We start from the raw sequence: 22998 nt of genomic DNA, 5'->3' as shown, positions 1-22998 counted from the left end.
GCTCACACCGGTAATCCCAGCACTTTGGGAGGTCAAGGCAGGCAGATCACCTGAGGTCAGGAGTTCCAGAACAGCCTGGCCAACATGGCGAAACCCCATCTCAACTAAAAATACAAAAATTAACCGGGCATGATGGCGGGTGCCTGGAATCCCAGCTACTCGGGGGGCTGAGGCAGGAGAATCACTTGAACCCGGGAGGCGGAGGTTGCAGTGAGCCAACATCACAGCATTGCACCCCAGCCCAGGCGACAAAGTGAGACTACGTCTCAAAAAAAAAAAAAAAAAAAAAAAGAGAAAAGAAAAAGAAGAATAAGTTGCATATATTTTAAAGATACATAAGCCCACATAAGGAAGCACCAATGGGCCAATGATAAATAATTTGAGCATCAAAAATAATGATACTGTTATGCCCAGACCGTTTATTCCCCGAAGAAGACCACCAGAGTCCAGAGTCAAAGCTAAGCAGCAAGGATCTTTATTACAGGTTCGAACCTGGAACTCTCCCTCGCTCGTGAAACGAGACGGGCAGGAGAGCTCCCCCACTCAGCTCCGAACAATGTTATATAGTCTAAGAAAAGTGGGCATAGAGTTATTATATAAATCAGATATATGATTGGCTAGTGTTTGAACAAGGCGATTTGGCTAACTATGATTGGTTCCTGCCATTTCTGATATTTTGGTTCAAACTTTGAGGCGGGAGAGCAGGTTTATGGCAGCAAGAGTTTATCTTACTAAAACACGTCTTGTGACCTTGCCTCAGAACTTACAAAATCTCTGGTATGTGCAAAACAAAATCTCTGGTACGTGCAGAAAACCAGGTACTCACAGAACTTACGAAATCTCTGGTATGTGCAAAGATTAGAGAGCAGAACAAGGGTGTAGCGGGTGGGGGGGCGGGTACACATCTATCTTTGTGTCCTTTCATTTTCCCCTTCTCATAAGTAACTGGATGTCCAATCTTGGATTTCCAGAGTCTTATAATATAGCCTCACTTTCTGGGTGCAGGAGAGGCTGGTGATGGCTACGGAGGACCATTAGTTGGATGGTATCAAACCTTTCTCTGACAAATTGTAAAATTTTATTTACCACACAGGGGCCTATAGTGAATAGAAGTAGTAAAGACATTAGGGGGCCTAAAAGGGGTGCCAGAAGGGAAAACATTGAAGAGCTCCACCAATTGTTAGCGGCTGTAGTGAACTGTTGCTTTTTCATTTCTAAGCTTAGTTCGTGTAGGCGTTGGACTCTTTCCTCAACTAACCCTGACTCATTTATATAGAAACAGCATTCTTCTTTGAGGAACATACAGGTACCTCCTTTCTCAGCCGTGAGTAAGTCTAAGGCTCTGCGGTTTTGAAGGGTGACCTGTGCTAGGGAGGTGAGCTGCCGCTGAAGGGAGGCTAGGGAATAGGCGGAGTCTTCCATAGCAACAGAGAATTGTTGTAACAGCTTGTCGTTTTCTATCATGGAGTGTTGTAGGGCCCCTCCTGCTAACCCCGCTGCAACGACAGAGGTGGTTAAGGATATTCCGGCAATTAGTGGTAGAAAAACTGCTCGTCTATGTCGCGCAGTTTTAGTTGGGGCGGTCCCTGCCCAGCCTATGAACTCTGCCGGGGTTAGCAGTGTCAGTCGGGGAACTAGGGTAACAGGGATACACAACTGTCCATCAGAGATGCTTTTGGACAGAATTTTTAACAGAGTCATATTACACCAGAAGAACACACCAGGGGGAGCATAAATGGGACTATTAGGGTATGTAGCCGATTGGTTACAGAGGCTGTTGCTAAATGCCGAATAACAATAGGGGTATTTCTCTTGGCATGGGTCACGGTACAGGGCCACATCGGGTATCGTGACTATCGATGAGTTAAAACCTGTATAGTTTGTGGGAGGGGAGGATAGAGGAACAGCCGTTAATGGTGGTCTTCCTAGGGTTGCACACATAAAGCAAGAGGACAGGTCGCCTAAACCAGTGAGGTTGGCGAATGCTAGCCCTTCCCGTAATAGAGTTAGCCAGGAGAAGGGCTGCAAGTCTTGTGATAGCTTGGTTTCTTGCCTGTGGATTTGTGTGTGGATTAAGGGTTGAATCTGGACTAGACTTCTCCACAGATATAAATGGCTACTGGGCCAGGTACTAGTTGATGAGTAATATACTCCCCCATGTTGTGGGGTTGTCCACCGAGAGTCCCATGGGTCTCTAATTATCCAAGTGTAAGTGATGGGAGACTCAGTTTTGTAAAAATACCACCCTTGTCGTTCTCTCCAGTATCGGACAGAGTGCGTCTTACAGTAGCTATATGGGCAACCTGCACTCTGGTGCCACCAATAATTTTTACAATTATATTCAGTTTGATCATATTCAAAACAGATCATGGGTATTGCTGGTTGGGCAATCTGGAACCTAGTGAAATTGAGGTAAACTATAGTATTACACCCTGAGGGGGGGCAGTCTGCGCTAGCTAGCAGTTTACCCGCTTGGGGGGTTTCCCTGGGGTGAGTTTTGTTCTCATAGAGCCAGAACCTCCAGACATAGGGATTAGACGGCGCAGCAGTGAGGAGAGTCAGATGCATAAGGCATAAAAGCATAGGTAAGCTAGACATGGTTACGGCTATGGGGATGACGGCGCAGGGTTAGCTTTAAGGGATTGTTCTTAGCTTTGTCTATAGTCCATGTAACCGGTGCTCCAGATGGCTCGAGAAGGTCAGATGTTGGGTCCACTGGTTTGACGTGTGTGTAGTGGATCCACGAAGCGATGCCTTCTACTTTGAGAGCGGTGGGAGTAGTCAGGAGTACTTGCAGTGATCCTTTCCACCTGGGTTGAAGAGTTTCTTGCCGGTGGCGCTTGACTAGGACCCAGTCTCCCGGCTGGAACGGATGAGGCGTCGGCGGAGGTCCTGCCTCGTACAGTTCTCGTAGTCTGGGCCAAATTTCCTGGTGAATTTTCTGTAAGGCTTGTAAGGAGAACAGGAGCTCAGAGACATTTTCAGTTTCAGATTTGAGTAAGTCATCTTTTAGACTGGGGACCAGGGGTGGGGGTCTGCCATACATGATTTCATATGGTGTGAGGCCTAGTCTGTAAGGGGTATTTCGGGCCCGGAACAGAGTGTAGGGGAGAAGTACTACCCAATTAGCGCCAGTCTCCATGGTCAATTTAGTTAAGGTCTCCTTCAGAGTCCGATTCATCCTTTCTACCTGTCCTGAGCTTTGGGGCCTATAAGCACAATGTAATTTCCAATTTGCCCCAAGAATGGAAGCCAAATCCTGACTTACCTTAGCAACGAAGGCTGGTCCATTGTCTGACCCTATTTGGACGGGAAAGCCATACCTGGGGAGGATTTCTTCCAAAATTTTCTTTGCTACAACCTGAGCAGTTTCTCTCTTAGTTGGGAACGCTTCTGTCCATCCTGAAAAAGTATCTACAAAGACAAGTAAGTACTGATACCCATATTTTCCAGGCTTTATCTCAGTGAAGTCTATTTCCTAATAGATACCAGGCCTAGTTCCTCTACACCTAATTCCTGCGGTGGTCTGGGTGTGGGGGCAAGCGTTGTTTAGTTGGCAGGCTTTGCAATTTGTTGTGACATCGCTGGCCAGTTCAGCTATGCACCTGATTCTAAACTTGGCGTGCCTGATTAAGTCCATCATTCACCAGGCACCCAGGTGGGTTGTCCGGTGGATGTGTTCCAACACCTGCCGTCCTAATTTTTCTGGTAGGATGGTTTGGTCATTTATATCAGTCCACCACCCATTTTTAACCTGTTTTAGGGGAAGCGTGTTCATCCATTCGCGATCCTGTTCGGTATAGTCGGGAAAACATGGCAAATTTCGCGGGCCAGGATCGGGGAGCTGGAGTGCGAGGAGCTGACTGGGAGCTTTTGCTATGCTCCTTGCGGTTTGGTCGGCTAAGAAGTTGCCTCGAGCAATTGGCGTAGTTGGTTTCTGATGCCCAGGGCAATGTACGATAGCCAATTTCTTTGGTTTCCACAAAGCAGTTAATAGAGCTAGGATCTCTTGCTTGTTTTTTATTTCTTTGCCTTCAGCTGTTAATAGTCCCCTTTCTCTGTAGATGGCCCCATGTATGTGCACAGTAGCGAAAGCATAGCGGCTATCCGTGTATACTGTTAGTTTTTTCTCTGCCTCTAGGGTGAGGGCCTGTGTAAGGGCTATCAGTTCGGCTCTTTGGGCCGATGTCCCTGGAGGCAAGGGTTCCGCCCAGATTACCTCAGTCTCTGACGTTACAGCCGCTCCTGCATACCGCTGGCCTTGGTGGACGTAGCTGCTGCCATCAGTGAACCAGGTGAGTTCTGTGTCGGGGAGCGGACGATCTTGCAGGTCCTCCCGCACCCCATGCACCTGAGCCAGTATCTCAGTGCACTCATGGGACGGGGCATCCAAGTCTGGATTTGGCAGCAGTGAAGCAGGGTTTAAAGAGGTTGGGGGCAGAAAAGTTATTCTGAGGGGGTTTAACAGCAGTCCTTGATAGTGGGTGAGCCGGGCGTTACTCATCCATCGGTCCGGCGGCTGCCGGAGGACGCCTTCAATGGCATGCGGGGTTATAACGCGCAGCTCTTGCCCCATGATAAGTTTATCAGCATCTCGGACCATTAGGGCGGTCGCCGCGATTATCCGGAGGCAGGGTGGCCAGCCAGCAGCCACTGAATCTAATTTTTTTGACAAATAGGCAACTGGCCTCTGCCAGGGGCCTAGGTACTGTGTTAACACGGCTTTTGCAACACCTTTACTTTCATCCACGTATAAGTGGAAGGGCTTGGAGACATCAGGGAGCCCCAGCGCGGGGGCTGATAACAAGGCAGTTTTGATTTGCTGAAAGGCCAGCTCAGCCTCTTCCGTCCAATTGAAGGGCTGCCGTTCCTTTGTTGCCTGGTATAGGGGCTTGGCTAACTCAGCAAATCCGGGTATCCATAACCTACAGAACCCTGCCGACCCCAGGAATTCTCTCACTTGCCGTGTTGACTGGGGTCTAGGGATGCGTAGGACTGTTTCCTTTTGGGCTTTGGTTAGCCAGCGTTGCCCCCCTTTTAATAGGTACCCCAGATAAGTTACCTCCGACTTGCAGATCTGAGCCTTTGTTGCTGAGGCTCGGTAGCCTAGCTCCCCCAGAGTCTTCAGGAGGTCCTCAGTCCCTTGAACACAAGTTTCCGGGGACCTGGCCACTATTAAGAGATCATCAACATATTGCAAAAGAGTTATTTCAGGGTGTTGCTGCCGGTACTCACCCAGATCTTCATGAAGGGCTTCATCGAACAGGGTTGGCGAGTTCTTGAACCCTTGTGGCAGTCTGGTCCATGTTAGCTGACCGTTGATGCCCCTCTCAGGATCCGTCCATTGAAATGCAAAGAGTTCTTGACTTTTGGGAGCCAGAGGAAGGCTGAAGAAAGCGTCTTTTAGATCAAGAACGGTATACCACTGTTTTTTGGGATGTAAGGCACTCAGAAGGGTGTATGGATTGGGCACAGTGGGATGTATGTCCATGACCCTTTTATTAACTTCTCTTAAATCCTGTACTGGCCTGTAGTCCGTACTGTTGGGTTTACGAACAGGTAACAGTGGAGTATTCCAGGATGAGTGGCAAGCCCGTAGGACTCCCTGGTCTAGGAGTCGGCGGATATGGGGCGTAATTCCTTCTCTTGCCTCCAGGGGCATAGGCTATTGCCGAACCCGAACCGGGTCCGTCCCTGGCTTAACTTCCACAAATATGGCAGGTCAATGTTTAGCTAGCCCTAAGCCCCCAGTTTCTGCCCACGCTTCAGGGAAACGCTGGAGCTAAGAGTCAATTCCCTGATCGGGGGGCTTTTGCTCTTGATGGAGTCGGTACTCATCTTCTAAGGTGACAGTCAGGATAGATATTGGCCTGTTTTGGGAATCAGTTATCTTGGGCCCTTCTGGCTCAAAGTGGATTTGGGCCCCCATCTTTGTCAGCAAGTCCCTCCCTAGTAGAGGGCAGGGGCTCTCTGGGATGACTAGGAAGGAATGGGAGACTTTTCCCGTTCCTAAGTCTACAGTCCTCTGGGTTGTCCAGGGGTATTTTTTGATGCCTGTGGCCCCGTGCACCCAGGATGTTTTCTTAGATATTTTTCCAATTGGTTTGGTTAGGACTGAGCGTTCCGCCCCAGTATCGAACAAGAAGCGAACTGGGGACCCCTCCACTTGCAAAGTTACCCTGGGTTCGGGGAGGGGGTCCGAACCCCGTCCTCCCTAGTCAGAGTCCTGGGTAACGAGTACGGAGGTAGGGTTAGCTGGTCTCCGTTTCTTTGGGCAGTCTTTAATCCAGTGGCCAAGTTCCTTGCAATAAGCACACTGATCTTTTTCTAATCCTTGCCTAGGGCCTTGCTTTTTCTGCTTTCTGTTTTGGCCATTTCCTGCCTGGGGGAAAGCTGCTACTAAGACTTTGGTCATTTCTTTGGTTGCCTTGAACTGTTTTTCTTCTGGAGTATCCTTATTATTATAAACTCGCTGGGCCATCTGAAGGAGGTCCTGAATCTGCTTTCCCTCTAAACCTTCTAATTTCTGGAGTTTTCTTTTAATATCTGGTGTTGCCTGGTTTACAAAGGACATTACTATTGCTGCCTGATTTTCCGGTGCTTCCGGGTCCATAGGGGTAAACTGTCTGAAGGCTTCCATTAATCTCTCTAAATACACAGCGGGGCTTTCTGTCTTACCTTGTAACACAGAATATACTTTAGCCAAATTGGTGGGCTTGCGAGCTGCAGCCCGGAGACCCGCCATTAGAGTCTGGCGATAAATGAGCAGTCGTCCCCTACCTTCTGCTGTGTTGTAGTTCCACCTGGGCCGGGTCAAAGGGAAAACCGCATTAATGAGGTCAGGATTTGCAGTTGGCTGGCCGTCATCTCCTGGAACCAGTTTTCTGGCCTCAGCTTGGATTCTTTCCCACTCCTCCGTTGTGAACAGGATTCGGAGGAGCTGTTGACAGTCATCCCAGGTCGGCTGGTGAGTAAACATGACACTGTCTAACAACGAGGTTAGATCTTTGGGATTATCTGAGAATCGAGCATTTTGGGACTTCCAATTGTATAAATCACTGGTGGAAAAAGGCCAATACATGAGACGGGAGAGCCCGGTATCATCGAGCGATCCTATTTCTCTGAGAGGCAGGGCTACAGTGGAGTCAGGGAGTCGGGAAGCTTGGTCCCGCCGTACGCGGCCTCGTGTTCGGCCGGCCGGCCCCCCCAGGTTACTTTCGCTCTCGACTGCTTCCGCTTCTCGGTTTCCCTCTACGGAAGCACCACCCTGGGGGACTGGGTCCTGTGGGATAAGGTGCGGATATGGTGGGGGAAATGTGGGTTCTAACGTTAGGGGGTCCTGGCTGTCCGGCAGCACAGGGGCCGAGGGAGCAGAGGGAGTCTTTTGTCTTGTAGGTCGCGTTACTAGGACTTTGCAGGGCTCAGGGACGAATGGAGTTATCCAGGGTGGTGGGTTTTCCACAAGATCCTGCCACACTAGAATATAAGGAATTTGATCAGGATGTCCTGACTGCCCTGGCAGGAAAATCTTAGTTTTTACCTTAGTAATAATAGAGAGACAGAAAGTTCCTTCGGAGGGCCACCCTACGCCGAAAGAGGGCCACTCCGAACGGCAGAAAGTAACTAGCTTTCCCTTCTTTAGTTCTACGCTTAAGTTACGCCCCCGAGCCTTCACATCCTTAAAATTGGTAACAAGGAGTGAGAGCGGCGTGCTCTGGTTGTTGCCCATCTTTGGACTGCTCCTACAAAGAGAAGGGGGGACGAAAATGAGTGTGAAGCAGAGGGGAGTATCCGACAGGTCCGGTCCTGGAAGGGGAAGAAAAGGTTTTATGTTTCGTTTTGGGCTTACACTTAACACTTAACAATAACGGACAGACAGTAATAACGATGAGCATTCGCGAGCGCGTGTCGGACTTCCGACCTGAGTCAGACGGGGCAACCAAGGATGGAGGCCCCCAGATGGGCACTGGGGAACGTCTCCCACCAGTCCCGAGTGGCTGTCTTCTAGCGCGTCCGCCAAGACCGTGCCACTTACAGAACAGACCAATACAGATTACAGATTACGGATTTCGCGAAATTTCAGGGAGACAGACAGAGACAAAGACAGAGACAGTGACAAAGCCGGCTTACCTACAGATTAAGATCCGTTGACTTGGGGGTCTGGTGGGCTTGGAGGAAATCCCGGACGAGCCCCCATTTGTTATGCCCAGACCGTTTATTCCCCGAAGAAGACCACCAGAGTCCAGAGTCAAAGCTAAGCAGCAAGGATCTTTATTACAGGTTCGAACCTGGAACTCTCCCTCGCTCGTGAAACGAGACGGGCAGGAGAGCTCCCCCACTCAGCTCCGAACAATGTTATATAGTCTAAGAAAAGTGGGCATAGAGTTATTATATAAATCAGATATATGATTGGCTAGTGTTTGAACAAGGCGATTTGGCTAACTATGATTGGTTCCTGCCATTTCTGATATTTTGGTTCAAACTTTGAGGCGGGAGAGCAGGTTTATGGCAGCAAGAGTTTATCTTACTTAAGCACGTCTTGTGACCTTGCCTCAGAACTTACAAAATCTCTGGTATGTGCAAAACAAAATCTCTGGTACGTGCAGAAAACCAGGTACTCACAGAACTTACGAAATCTCTGGTATGTGCAAAGATTAGAGAGCAGAACAAGGGTGTAGCGGGTGGGGGGCGGGTACACATCTATCTTTGTGTCCTTTCAATACATACTATTGAACAAACATTGACTATATAAAAAGTTATGATATTAACTCAAAAAAGTAGAAGAAAAGACCAAAAACAAACTTATAAACTATCAAAACTTTTTTTTTTTTTTGCCTTTCTGTACAGTCTTAGTTGATGAGGGGAAAATCTTTACTGAATAATTATAACTAATAAATGTAGGATAAATAATGTAACTAGAAAGCCACTGTTATCAATGGTAATGAAATGATTGAATCAGGCAAAGAATAAAGACTATACAATTATGACATGAAAGGTTTAAAGAAAATCTTGCAATGGAGCTATTTGCAGTCCTAACCACTAAAAATAGATTTCGTTCCTCTGGATGTGATGCTAACTATGAAGCCCCCAGAACAACCTATGAAGGAAGTTTGCCAAAACTGTTACAACTGAATCTCATCATATTTTAAAGATAACTTATTATTTATATAAAGTGAATTGACTCCTTGACAAATCAAAGTAAAAAGTATGACGTGGGATATTTTAAAAGAACACATAAATGTATTTGCTAGAACACATAAATTTATTTGATAGAAAACAAATTAATATGTATACCTTGTTAGAATCTAAATTTGAGCAAATTACTTGTAAAAATATATTGTAAAGACTATCAGTGATATTTAATTGTTGGCTGTTTCTTCTAAGACACCATTCCCAATTTGGGACTCTGGTTCCTGTGACCAGAGGCTCTGTTACATACCTTATTCCCAAAGAATTGTGTTTGTCTGTTTAAACCTCTTCAGAAGCTACCTGAAGGACTGACACAAGTCATTTGTCTTTGGTTTTTCTAACTTGAAACTCACATTGGACTGAAAAGCAGGGGGCATTTCCCAAAAACATTGTAAGGCCAAAGAACAAACTGCAGCCATCTAGGGCTACATTACAGTTGAAGCATACAATAGAACATCAAAAGCCTTAGAGGAAAAATTTGAGGAGAGGATTTCTTTGCAAAATTAGGCCATTCAAAAAACGCTGTTTGTATGGGGAACAGAGAACGCCACATGCACGTCCAGAGCATAATGTATGCACTCAAAAATCCTGAGAAGATTCTAAGCTTTCAATGTTGGCTTATCTCTAGTCTCAGTGACGGCAGAGTTGTAAACTGCCTTACTAAGTGTTGAAGGCCCCAGCACATACTATAAGCAAAGATTGAGATTATGTTTATTGCTTTGTTTGTACTTTCTTTTCCTCTTCTGTCTCTCTCTGTCTCTTTCTCTCTCTCTCTCATTTTAATTTTTACTCTTGGGTTGCTCAGAGAGAAATCTGTTAAAAACACTAGTTGAACACACAGTAAAGAAACAGAGATGTCAGAGACCACACATGACAGAAAATACAGACTATATGATAAAAAAGACTTTATAGAAGTTACTAAACAAGTAAACAGCCTTACCTTATGAAAATAAACAATGAACCCTAAAGAAGGGAAAAAATCTGACTTCTGAAGCTACCACATTACACTATTCAAAATGCCCAGTAAAAACACAACAAAATCAAAGGCTTACAAAGAAAGAAAAAAGTGTTGCCACTTTGCAAAGGAAATGAACAGAAACTATCTTTGAGAAAGTATAGACATTGGACTTAACTAGACTAACACTTTAAATCACCTTCCTTAAATATTCTCAAAGAGCTAAAAGAAGCCATATATAAAGAGCTAAAGAAAACCCAGAGAACAATGTGTTAACAAATAGAGAATATTAATAAAGAGACCGAACTTTAAAAGGAATCAAACAGAAATTCTACAGATAAGTATTTTAATAACTAAAATGTGAAAACATGCTAGAGGGTTTCGGTAGCAGAATTGAGTAGTTAGAAAGAAGTATCAGAGAACTTGAAGACAGGAAAAATTAAAATTAATGAGTCTGAGCAGAAGAAAGAAAAAGGAATGAACAAAGTAAACAGACTAGGTGACCTGTGGGGCACTATCAAGCATGCCAATATATGAATAATGAGAATCTCAGAGGAAAAAATGGAGAGGAGTGGGAAGAAATAGTATTTGAAGAAATAATGACTGAAAATGTCCCAGATATTTAGAAAGACATGAATTTACACATCAAGAAGCTCAGTGAGGTACATGAAGAATAAACATAAAGATATTCACATGGTGACACATTATAAACAGATCGTGAAAAGCCAAGGACACAGATGGAAAGTTGAAAGAATCAAGAGAGAAGAAATATATCACGTGAAAGTCATCATCAATAAGATTAAGGCAGATTTCTCAACAGAAGTTATGGAGGCCAGAAAAGAGTGAGAAGACATTTTTAGAGTGCCAAAAGAATGAACAAAACTCACTCCAAAATTCTATATTCACCAAAAGTATTCTATATCTGACAAAATAATCCTTCAATGTAAAGAAAAAAGGCCTTTCTAAATAAATAAACTAATAAACTTCATTTGCTAACAGAACTACCCTATAAGAAATACCAAAAGGTGTCCTTCAGCTAAATATAAATGTCAATATTATTACATTTCTGGTTTGCAACTCCTCTTTCTATTTCCTAAGTATTTTGAAAGACAAATATATAAAACAGTATTTATAAATGTATATTCATGGGCACAGAATATATAAAGATATGATTTGTGACAACAAAATTGTGGGATAGATTTGTATAAGAGCATAATTTTTGAATGCTATTGAAGCTAAGTTGGTATCTATTTCAAGTAGATTGCTATCAATTTAGAATTTTAATTGTAATCCGTAAGAAAATATCTAAAAATTGTTTGCAAAAGCAAATAAGAAGAAAATCAAAATGCTATGGTAAAATCTATTAAACATCAAAGAAAGCAGTGATGTAGGAAATCACAAAGAAGGGATGACAGAAAAAAACTAATAACGAAATCACAAGACCCCCTGTTATCAGTAATTACTTTAAATATAAGTGGATTAAACTCTCCAATCATAATACAGAGAGAGGCAGAGTTGATATAAATAATGGTCTTTTAAATTTAGATAAAAAATCACAAATAATTTGAAAGTGAAAAAATGGAAGAAAAAAAAGATACTCCTTGCAAATAGTAATCAAAGGCAAACTGAGTTGGTTATATTAATACTATACAAAATGGACTTTAAGTCAAAAGATACTTCAATAAATAAGAAGAGTATATATTGACAAAAAATGAATCCATCAAGAAGATATGACAATTATAAATGTATATGCACCAAACAACAGAACCCCTGAAACATATGGAGTAAACATTGACAGAATTGGAGGGAACAATAAGCATTTCTACTGAGAAAATGAGGAATTTAAAACACTGCTTTTACTAATGGGTAGATAGAAGATGAATAATAGAGAATGTGAGAAATTCTGTAAGCTAGTGAGACCCACAGCCATATACAGAACACTCTCCCAGTACAGCAGAAAGTACATTCTTCTATAGTGCATATTATACAGTCTCCAGGATATTTGAGGCAATAAAATAAATTTCAAGGAATTTGAAAGTATTTAAATCATGTAAAGCATAAAAACAAAAACGCAACATATAGAAACATGTAGAAACATGGGATGCAGTGAAAGCAGTTCTGAAGGGAAATTTAAAGCACTAAATATTAAATTTAAAACTAAGAAGATATATCTCAAATCAATAACTCAACTTTACACCACGGTTACTAGAAAAATAAGAGAAAACTAAACCCAAAGCTAGCAGAAAGATAGAATATTAATGATTAGAGCTGAAACAAATAAAATAGGGAATAGAAAGATAGAATGAAACACAAAATTGCTCTTTGAAAAGGTCAAAAAGCTGACAAAACTTTATATTTAAACACAAAGTAAAAAGAGAGAATACACAAATAACTAAAACCAGAAATGAGAGTGAGGCCATCCCTACTTATCCTTATAGAAATGTAAAGGATTATAAAAAAACAATATGAACAATTGTACACCAAACTTGGTGACCAAAGAGCAATAAACAATTTTTTAGAAAAACACAATCTACAAAAACTGGATTATGAGAAAACAGAAAATCTGAAGACCTGTGAGAAGAAATTAGATTTAACCAGCAATAGTATTAATAATAACTTTCAGCAATGAAAATTCCAAGATCAGATGGTTTATCTTGCAACTTCTACAAAATATCTAAAGATGTAACACCAATCTTCTTCAATCTCTTTTAAAAATTAAAGAGGAATCACAGATACTAACACATTCTATGATGCCAGTATGACCTATACTAAAGCAGACAAAGATACGACAAGAAAAAAAGACAAACGACCAATAGCTCTTGTGAATTTCATGCCAACATCCTTAACAGAATACTGGCAAATGGAATTTAATAGCATATGTTAAGTATTACACACCATGAAAGAAGTGGGATTTATCCCAGTAATATAAGAGTTGTTCAAATAGAGAAAACCAATCTAAGTAATATACACATTAATAGAACTAAGGAAAATTTTTAAAAGAAAAAAAAATTTGATAGACTCCAACACTTTTTCATGATAGAAAAAAACTCAATAATCTAGCAATAGGAAGGAATTTTCTTAACATGATACAGGATGTTTATGAAAAGCTCACAGCTTACGTTATGCATAAAGGTGAAATATGGAAAGTTTTGCCCATAAGATCAGGAACAAGATAAGAATAACCTTTTTCACCATCAATATTCAACATTGCATTAGAAGTTTACTCTCTCTCTATATATATATATAGCAAGTAGGCAAGAAAAAAAGGTATCCCAATTAGAAAGAATTCAAGCTGTTTCTACTCAGAGATGACATAATTTTATGCACAGAAAATCAGAAAGAAAAAAATGAAATACTACTAGAGCTAATAAATGAGGTCAGTTGCAGAATAGTTTCAATACACAAAAATCAGTTGTGTTTTATACACCATCAATCAGCAATCTGACAAGAAAATTAAGAAACAATTTCATTTATAACAGCTTGCAAAAGAGTGACGTACCTAGGAATAAATTTAACCAAAGCAATGAAAGACTTGTATACTGAAAACTCTGCTGAAAGAAATTAAAGACAAAAATAAAGCAGCAATGTTCATAGAGTAGAAGACTTTATAGTGTTAAAGTGAGAATACTACTAACATTGAGCTACAGATTCAATGTGAACCCTACTAGAATTCAAACAGCATTTTTTACAAAAATGGAAAATCTGTGCCTCAAAGTCATGGAATTGCAAGGGACCCTGAATAACCAAAGCATTAAAAAAGAAAAGAAAGAGCATTCATATTTCCTTGATTTCAAAACTTCAATAAAACTACAGAAAACAAAACAGTGTGGTACTAGTATAAAAACAGACATATAGATTAAGGGGATAGAATTGAGAGTCAAGAAATAAACTCATGTATCTAAAGCCAATTTATTTTTGACAAGCATGACAAGACTGTTCAATGAAGAGAAATAGTCTCGTCAAAAAGTAGTGCTGGGACAAGTTGGTATCCACATCCAAAAAAACAAACAAACAAAAAAAAAACAAGTTGCACGTCTACATCACATTATGTATTAAAGTAATTTAAAATGGATCAATTACTTAAATGTAAGAGCTAAAACCTTTAAAAGATTAGAAGAAGACATTGTGGAGGCAATCAATCTTCATGACCTCGGGTTTGACAATAACTTCTTAGATACTAACAGCAAAGCACAAGCCAAAACTAAAAAGAAGATAAGTAAGACTTTATCAAAATTAAAAATGTTTGACCATCACAGGGCATTTTGAAAAAGTTGAAACTGTAACCTACAGAATAGGAGAAAATACTTGCAAATCATGTACCTAATAAAGGTTTAATATTAAGAGTATAAAGAAAACTCTTACAATCAATGACATGAAGACAATTTAAAAATGAGCAAATGACTTCCATAAACATTTATCCAAAGAAGATACACGAACAACCAACAATCACATGAAAAGATGGTCAACACTCGGGCTACATGTAGATGATCCTCTAAAATAGTGTGGTAAGGCAGAAGGTAGACACAAAAATCATACATTGTATGGTTTCACTTGCATGAAATAAATAGAATAGGTAAATCCATAAAGACAGCATATTGGCTAACAGAAGGAGCAATGAGGAGCAAACTGCTTAATGGATATAAGGTTTCCCTTTGAGGTGATAAAAATATTTTGAAACTGGACAGAGGTGAAGATTGTACAACATTTTGAATGTACTGCATGCCACTGGATGGTTCAATTCAAAATGGCTAATTTCATGTTCATGAATACCAACTAAAAACATGGTGCCATTATTTGAAGTGACAGAGTTATTGGGCCACTAGGCCTAGTATACACTCCTGAATTATTACACAACTGAAAGTATTTAGCTGCACACTCCAGAATGGAATAATATTTAACAGTATGCTAATTCTGTGTATCCCTACATAGTCATTCTCTTTTGACAACAGAAATCAGGAAGTGGAACAACAAGGCTAAAAAACAAACAAAATTCAAGGTGTCATTCAGATGTAAGGTTAGTTTTCTCATAATTTATTGTATATTTCATTTTTTATAGAAATACAGATGTATAGAAAGAAAAAACATATTAGGCCAAAGTAGTTTTAGAGGGGTATGTGTGTAAACTTCATGTAGTGACTGTTTGATAGTGACTAACATGATATTACATCAATTTTTTGCCTCTTCACCCATCATTTTATCTGAAATTTCCATTTTAGTCATTACACTGTGTTAATATCTTAGATGGCCAATATATACCCCCTCTTTATCATCCAAGAGCTGAGCAATATATACTAAGGTTGACTGGAGGAGTGCTGCCCACCCCACTGAACATCCACATCCTAATCTCTGGAACCTGTAAACACATTATTTTATATAGTAAACAGGACATTACAGATATGCTTAAGTTAAGGATCTTGAAATGGGGAGGCTGTACATGGATTATCCACATAGAACCAATGTAATCACATGGGTCTTTGAAAGTGGAAAATACTTCTAGACTGTAGGCAGAGAAAAAAAAATGTGACAATAGAAGCAGGGTAAGAGAGAGAGCCATGCAACCCACTGTTGCTGGCTTTGAAAATAGAGGAAAGGAGCACCAGACAAGGGACATAGACAGCCCCCAGATGCTGGAAAAGACAAACACATTCTCCCTTAGAGCCTTCAGAAGGAATGAAACACTTGCAACACATTTTAGAATTCTGATTTTCGGAACTGGAAAATTACAAATGCTTGTGATTTTAAGGCGCTGAATCTGTGGTATATTATTACAGCAGCAATAAGCAACTTATACACTGGATACATAATCATGAGAAATATGTCAAAGGTTTGCTGGATACTTTATCCCTGAACTAGCATATTCAATAAGGTTCGTTTTACTACCTGTCAGAGAATAGATTGAGATACTCTTGCAACACATACTGACAAGCAGACAGGTGTTTCAAGAAAAAGGAAATTTCAATACCAAAATTGTCCAGTTCCTTTTTCTATAGTTAATATGAGCAGCTAAAACTTAGGAGAATAACTAAAAATGATACTTCAGAATTAACACTGTATACCTTATATTATGTCCTGTGTCCAGTAGTAGATAAAGTTAAATTAAACTATTCTCCATTAGTATTCTACAAGATTAAATGTCAGTAATGAATTCCTTGTTGCCAACCATGATTTCATATTTCTGATTTCTTGGTTTCAAATACTGTTTGACTTCCTAGAAATATTAACACAGTTGATATTTCTTTTATGAAACAACCTCCTTGTTTTCCCTGAAACCCTCACTCTTCATTTTCGTCTTACCTCTCCAGCAACAACTTCTTTATCTCTGTAGGCTCATTCAACTCTTCAAACTCAGAGCCCGCCTTTTTCTTCTTTCTTTTTGCAATCTTATTGGTTTGCATGACTTTATACCTCTTCTGCATACAGACGACTCTAAAATAAAAGTAAAAAAAACTATAGGCCATGTATTTGACCTCTAGATTTGTTCATTTACTTTTCAATAGACATTGTCCCTTGAATGCTCCACAGATAAAACGCACACACATGCACAAGCATGTACACACACACACCCATCAATCCATTCCTTTTGAGCATTTCCAAATGACCCAGAATTCACAAACCATACTCGATTCTACTCTATCAACAACCTCCCTCTTCCCCAGTGGCTGATCTTTCAATGAATTCTTTTATATAAAAATTTTCTGTATCCAAAATTTATCTTAGTTTCAAGTACTTCTCTCTATTTCCCCTACCTTCTTAACAGTCTCAGGTGCTTCATCTTTTACTTGGACAACTGAGAGTCCCAACTTTTCTCTATAATTTCTTACTTTCTATCAATAACTCTCTTTGCATTTCAATAAAGATATCAAAAAGTATTTATGAGGAAAGTTTAATCCACTTCCAGATTCTACTCCTCCTTTCCCTTTAAGAAACATTTTAATAGCTTTCCTTTAAATGTAAAATAGCATGTAAACCCCTTTACAAATTACAGCTTACAAGCTCTGTAGAAATCTGGGCCCTGCTTACCTTCCCATCCCATTTCACCTGCTACCTCCCTGTATTCCAGATAGCAAGCCACCTTTTAATTCCTGGAAGTGCACAAAGCTTTTCCATTATTAAACCTTAGCAATGTTCAATTCCTTTGCTCAAAACACTCTGCTGCTGAATTTTTTTTTTCTTTTTATTTTTCAAGTATGAGCCTAAATACTACCTTCTTACTGGTGTATTCCTTAGTATTCTTCATAATACACTGAATTATCTCTACAACGAATATGCTTTACATTTTTTCAAACATTGAACATTTTTGTTTTACTTATGTATCATAAGGCTCCTCTTCCCCACATCACCCCATCCCCCATACTATGAACAAACTGACCCTTTGTCCTTCATTTATCATTTTATGCAACACAAGACATTGTACACTTACAATAAATGTTCTTCAGCAAAGGAATGAGTGAGTGGATTATTTTATTGGTTAGTTAGCAGAAGGAAGGACCCAGGAGAGAGACCTATATATTCCTAATGGAAGTAATGGCAAAAAAAAAAGTTTGAACTCTGGAAAAAGCTAGCCTATATGGGATACCACACTGGAGATCATTGGTGGGGTAGAGAGGATTTTATAGGAAACCCCAAACAAGAGTTCAAAGTTATTGACTGACTCTGAAATCCTGAAAAATCCATGTAAAAACATTAACCAACTGCCTTAGATTGAATGATTGCATTTCTCATATAGAATAAATTCAATTTTTTCCTCAAACTTCATACATCTAAGAAAAATGTTAATAGTAATCTATTCCAATCTAATGCTAAACTAAAACTAATGCTATATTTTTCTATCAACTCATTCTTCCTTTCTTCATTTTGTCCCCTCTTCCAGTTGTTCAGAACAAAAACCTTAGGGTCATCTCTTACTCTTCTCTTTCTCTGACCTATCAGAGAATCTTGTTTGCTCTGCAAAACACAGTTAATGACAATGTAACAGTCACCACAAAACTTTATTAGAATATAGTAAGATAGTAATCGACTCCTCTTTCTTACAGTGACTATGCTGAAAGAGGAGTCTGGCTGAACGGTTTTGTTTTCTTTTAAGGAATATGAGAGGCTGAAACTGTGCAAGGACCTGGCAGTCATCTTATAGGAGGGAAGCTGAAGCATCCCAGGAGTCCTCCTTGCCCGAGCTTCACAAATACCATCAACCAAATTTGTTTCAACCAGCTAGGAGATTCCTGGATTTGCTGCTGGTGTCCTGGAATTGCAGGACATAGACATAGGATAGTCTCATTAACATTTACTGGAGCAGGTAGTAACCTCCACTAGATTTTAATGTGTAAGGATTTGGATTCCATAGTTCATCTCCCAGAACCTGCAGCAGGATAGACCATCAGGCTCATCACAACAGTTTCATTCATCACACACACACACACAAAAGGTCCCAGTTTTTCAATGAATGCATTAATCACTCTTAGATCTCATTCTTTGCATTTTTTTTGGTCACAACCCACCCTCCACCATCACACTAACTATGCAATACTAGTTCTCGAATATCCTTGCTTCCTTCCTCGTCATGCTCATATAATTTAAAACTAGGACCTAAGTGATGTTGTTAAGATGTAAGTTTGATCATGTGAATCCTTTTCTCTAAACCTTCTATTATTCCCCTATCACACTCAGTGTCAAAGCAAAAGTACTTACAATGGACTACAAGGTCCTGAAAAATATGGTTCTGTTACCTCTCTGACCTCACTTCTTTGTAATTTCTCCCCAGCTCACTGTTTCTAGCTGTGCTGCTGTGCTCTGCCTTAGAATTTGCACTTTGCTTTTCCTCTGCAGGAAATGCTTTTCCCCAAATATACGTAGGGCTCACTTCCTTAGACCTTTACGTCTTTGTCCTAATTTTCTTATAATTTCAATTGTCCAAATGTGGGACAATTTATCATCAGAAATAGTAATAAAACCATCATGCATTGCTGATAGGAGTGTAAAATCTAACAGTTTCTTAAGAAGTGAAACATATAATTACCATATTAACCCACCTGTTGCATTCAAGGTATTTACCCAAGAGAAATAAAAATGAATGTCCACAAAAAGACTTCTACTGAATGTTCAAGGTAATATATTCACAAATGCTAAAAAACTGAAACAACCTAAACATAAACTGGTGTATAAATAAGCACAATATAGTATATTCATGCAATGAAATATTCACCACTTAAGTGGAACAAACTAGGAAAACATTTAAAGGCATGGATAAACCTTGAAAACATTATGCTAACTGAAAGAAGCCAGAAATAAGAATGTAAATATTGTATAATATCATTTACATGAAACAGAAAAAAAAAAAAACCTATGCAGACAAAAGGCAGATAGGTGGTTGCTTGTGACTGGAAGTTGTAGTGAGATTGACTGTAAGTGGCCACAAAATAATGTTTTGGTATTATGGAAATATTTTAGAAGTGGATTTTGATGATGATTATCCAACTCTGTAAGTTTACAAAAATCTTCAAACTTAAAATGGCTGAATCGTATGGTATGAAGTTGTATGATATGAATTATATGGTATGAAATCATGCTATTTGAAAATAAATAAACAAATACTGTTAATAAGTTATAATATTTATATAGAAAGAATTCATAATAATACTGAAAAGAAGGAAAAAATGTTACTCTTTACAGAAGAACATCATGATATACAGTAAATTATACAATTAGAAAATATTTTGTAACTTTTATGTAATGATCAACTCAAGGAAGGATAACCAATGTATGTCAAAATACATTAAGTGAAAGGGTGATAGAAAACTGTAAATACACATGATTTAAATACCCACAAACACTTACCAGTTACAATGTGGAGCAGTAGCTTTAAAGGGTTAATTATGGTGGAACTTACCTTAAACAAAAGAAATGAATGGGGAAAAATGAGCCTTGTAAAAATTGACCTCTGATGTAATGTAATGAAAAGTTTACAATATTACTTATATAACATCTTAACTAAAATGTTTAATATAATAATGATGAAATAATTAGACAAATCCAGATTACTGGGGTATTTTATAAGATTCCTGTTAACAGATAGACCTCAAAATGTTATTGTCATGAAAAATACAATTTTAAAAGGAGCTAAAATTTTAAAAGAAGTGTTGCTGTTCTAGATCAAAATGGGACAAAGAGATATATCTTTAATCTTAACGCAATGTGGGATCCTTGATATAATAGACTTTAAATGACCACAAATTCTTTGTACCTCCTTCCAACAAGAGGCAGAACAAATTCCCTTTTTCTTTCAACCTAGGTTGGATTTCTGAATTGCTTTGAATCATAAACTGAAGCAGAAGTGAAGCAATATCCATTCTCAGCCAAGACTTTAAGAGACTGGGAATCTCTGTCTCTGCTCTTGGATCCCATCTGCCATCATATAAGAAAGTCCGGGCTGGACTTCTGAATAACTAGTGACCACATGGATATTCCAGCCTTGGTCCATCTCTGAGTTGACTGCAGCTATGAGTAATCCCAGGCTATATCACATGTAGCAAATGGACCAACCAGCTGAGGCCTGCCCAAACTCGAGACCAATAGAGTCATAAGAGATAATCAACCATTGGTGTTTCAAGCAACTGTATTGCTTTGTTTTAATGTAGCAGGTGATAATGAACATCTCATGATATCCTATACCAAACAACAAACAAAACACAGCTGTCAATAATAATGTTGTGACACTAGGTTACATTGAATATTGGCTGAATATAAGGAAATGTTATTTAAAATTTAAGGAGCATAATTATTTATATATAGGAGTATATTCTTGTACTTACCGGGTAGGGACTTGAAGATTTAGGATTAAAGACTATTACTCTCTGCTGCGTATTTTCTAATAGTTCATCTAGAAAAGAAAAGAAAAGCATATATATATATTTTTTTCAAAGTATATATGGATATATATAGTTCTGCCAACAAACAAGTCATACTTATTCATATATATATACATATTCAGAGAAAATGATAAGCAAATGTGACAAAATGTTAAAAATTATGAATTTTAGGTGAACATTGTGAGAATACTCATTGTACTATTCTTTCAACTACTCTAAAGTTTAAACAAAATTAAAATTAAAAATAAGAAAATATGAATGAACAAATGAATATACTCCAGCATTAGAAAACTCTAATCTCTTTATCAGTGAGATTTTATCTTACATAACTTTTAAAATTTAATCCACTGCTCTCATCAACCACTCCATATTCCCATTTCCTGATTTTTAAAAAATAAACCTTATTATCTGGCAAACTATGTGTTTTTATATGTTGTCATTGCAAATTCATTTAGCTACCATACATTTATATACTTTCTGTATTCCTCATTCCTGCCTGATTATAAACTTTATGAGAGCAGAGATATAAGAACAAAGATTTTTTTTTTTATTCTTATTCAATCCCAAGAGCTTAGCAGCTGGTACAAAACATAACTCAATGTTCATTGAATTCATGCAACTTGAACTTAAAATATAGTCTATTTTATAGTAATAGTGCCATTATATTATTAGAATAAAATTTATTCTAATATATTCTAGGATTATACAATAAATATTATTTATTTCTGAATGTCTACTTTAAGAATCATCTAAAGTACTTTACATATATAATTTATTATTATTGAGAGCACTCAAAGATAAACATCATTCCCATTTTCAAAGGAAGAAATTTAGACTTGGAAATTTTAAGTGGCTCAAAGTCATACATACAAGAGAAAGATTTTTAAGCACTAGTCTTCTTTCTTCCAAACAGGCAGTGTTCTCAGTTCTTATTTAGAGCATGTTTTGTCTGTATGAAAATTCTCATCTTTTCTGAAATGCACAGCTTTGGATGAGATTCATTAAGATAGGTGATGGGAAGAATCAGGCTGATTATATAGAATCTAATTTCTAAAATACAATGGCATGTGAGGATTGGTAAGACATTATTAGTCATTACACATTTCTGCATTTTAATTCAGTTTTATTAAAATATGATGAGTCAATAAAAGAATCAGAGTTTTAGAGCAAAAGAGTATGACTTTAATCAAGCAACATTATATACAGCCCATCTGATGTCCACTGAAGTTAGATATGACGTGTTACATATTCAGTAGAGTCATTGAAATTCACATGAACAAAATAATTACAAATAAAGAATTCAAGATGACAAGTTAAGAAGCAAATAACAGAATTAATTGAGAGGAAGTCTGCTATTTGAAATACTTTTTCAGCAAGAGAGATTAGTCCCTGAAAAAAGCAAGCAGTATATTTGAAAAAAAAAAAAAAAAAAAAAAAAGGTCTTAATCATTGGAATCTAGGCAGTCATCTGGACCAAATAATCTGAAGAACTGGCTGAGAGCAACCTAGCTAATTGAAAAATTAACCTTTAATTTTAATCAGCAAATGTTAATTTGTTATTCAAACTCATTAAATTTATGTTGCAACTTCTAAAACAACCTACCAATTTACAGATATAATAAATATATATTCAGATGAGGTTTTACCTCATGCCAACACACAAGACATAGTTATTCATATATATATAATGTTTTACCTACAAATGAAGATAATACCAGTACTTTATGACAGTGATAGCCATTATCTATTTGTTAGTCTTACAGTAACAAATGATAAAACTATAACCAGAGTCAAGATGAAATTATATAGCGACTTAAATAATTCATAAAAGTTACCTTGCCTGAAGCCATGTATTTGTTTGGTCAAATAAATGATGTGCTAGAATATACAGTGGTTCTATACATGATTGTGAAGAGAAATTCAGAATTAGTGTGCTGTGGAAGGAGTAAAAATTATTGTAGTAGTAGACATAGGACTAAATGGAAGATAGAA

The 22998-nt window shown here is 38.7% G+C and overlaps 1 long non-coding RNA gene across 1 annotated transcript; it reads right to left on the bottom strand.

Moving 5' to 3' along the window:
* Positions 1 to 16444: 16444 nt before the first annotated feature.
* LOC105485586 (uncharacterized) lies at positions 16445 to 21955 on the bottom strand. Its single transcript, XR_989689.2, has 3 exons — positions 21877 to 21955; positions 20950 to 21017; positions 16445 to 16570 (listed from the first exon to the last, which is right to left on the bottom strand). It is a non-coding gene; the product is annotated as an uncharacterized lncRNA (long non-coding RNA).
* Between the last annotated feature and the right edge of the window lie 1043 nt (positions 21956 to 22998).

Source organism: Macaca nemestrina, chromosome 16, assembly GCF_043159975.1.
Source record: "Macaca nemestrina isolate mMacNem1 chromosome 16, mMacNem.hap1, whole genome shotgun sequence".
NCBI lineage: Eukaryota > Metazoa > Chordata > Mammalia > Primates > Cercopithecidae > Macaca > Macaca nemestrina.
Note: the sequence above shows the minus strand (reverse complement) of the source record. Positions and strands in the feature narration are given on the sequence as shown.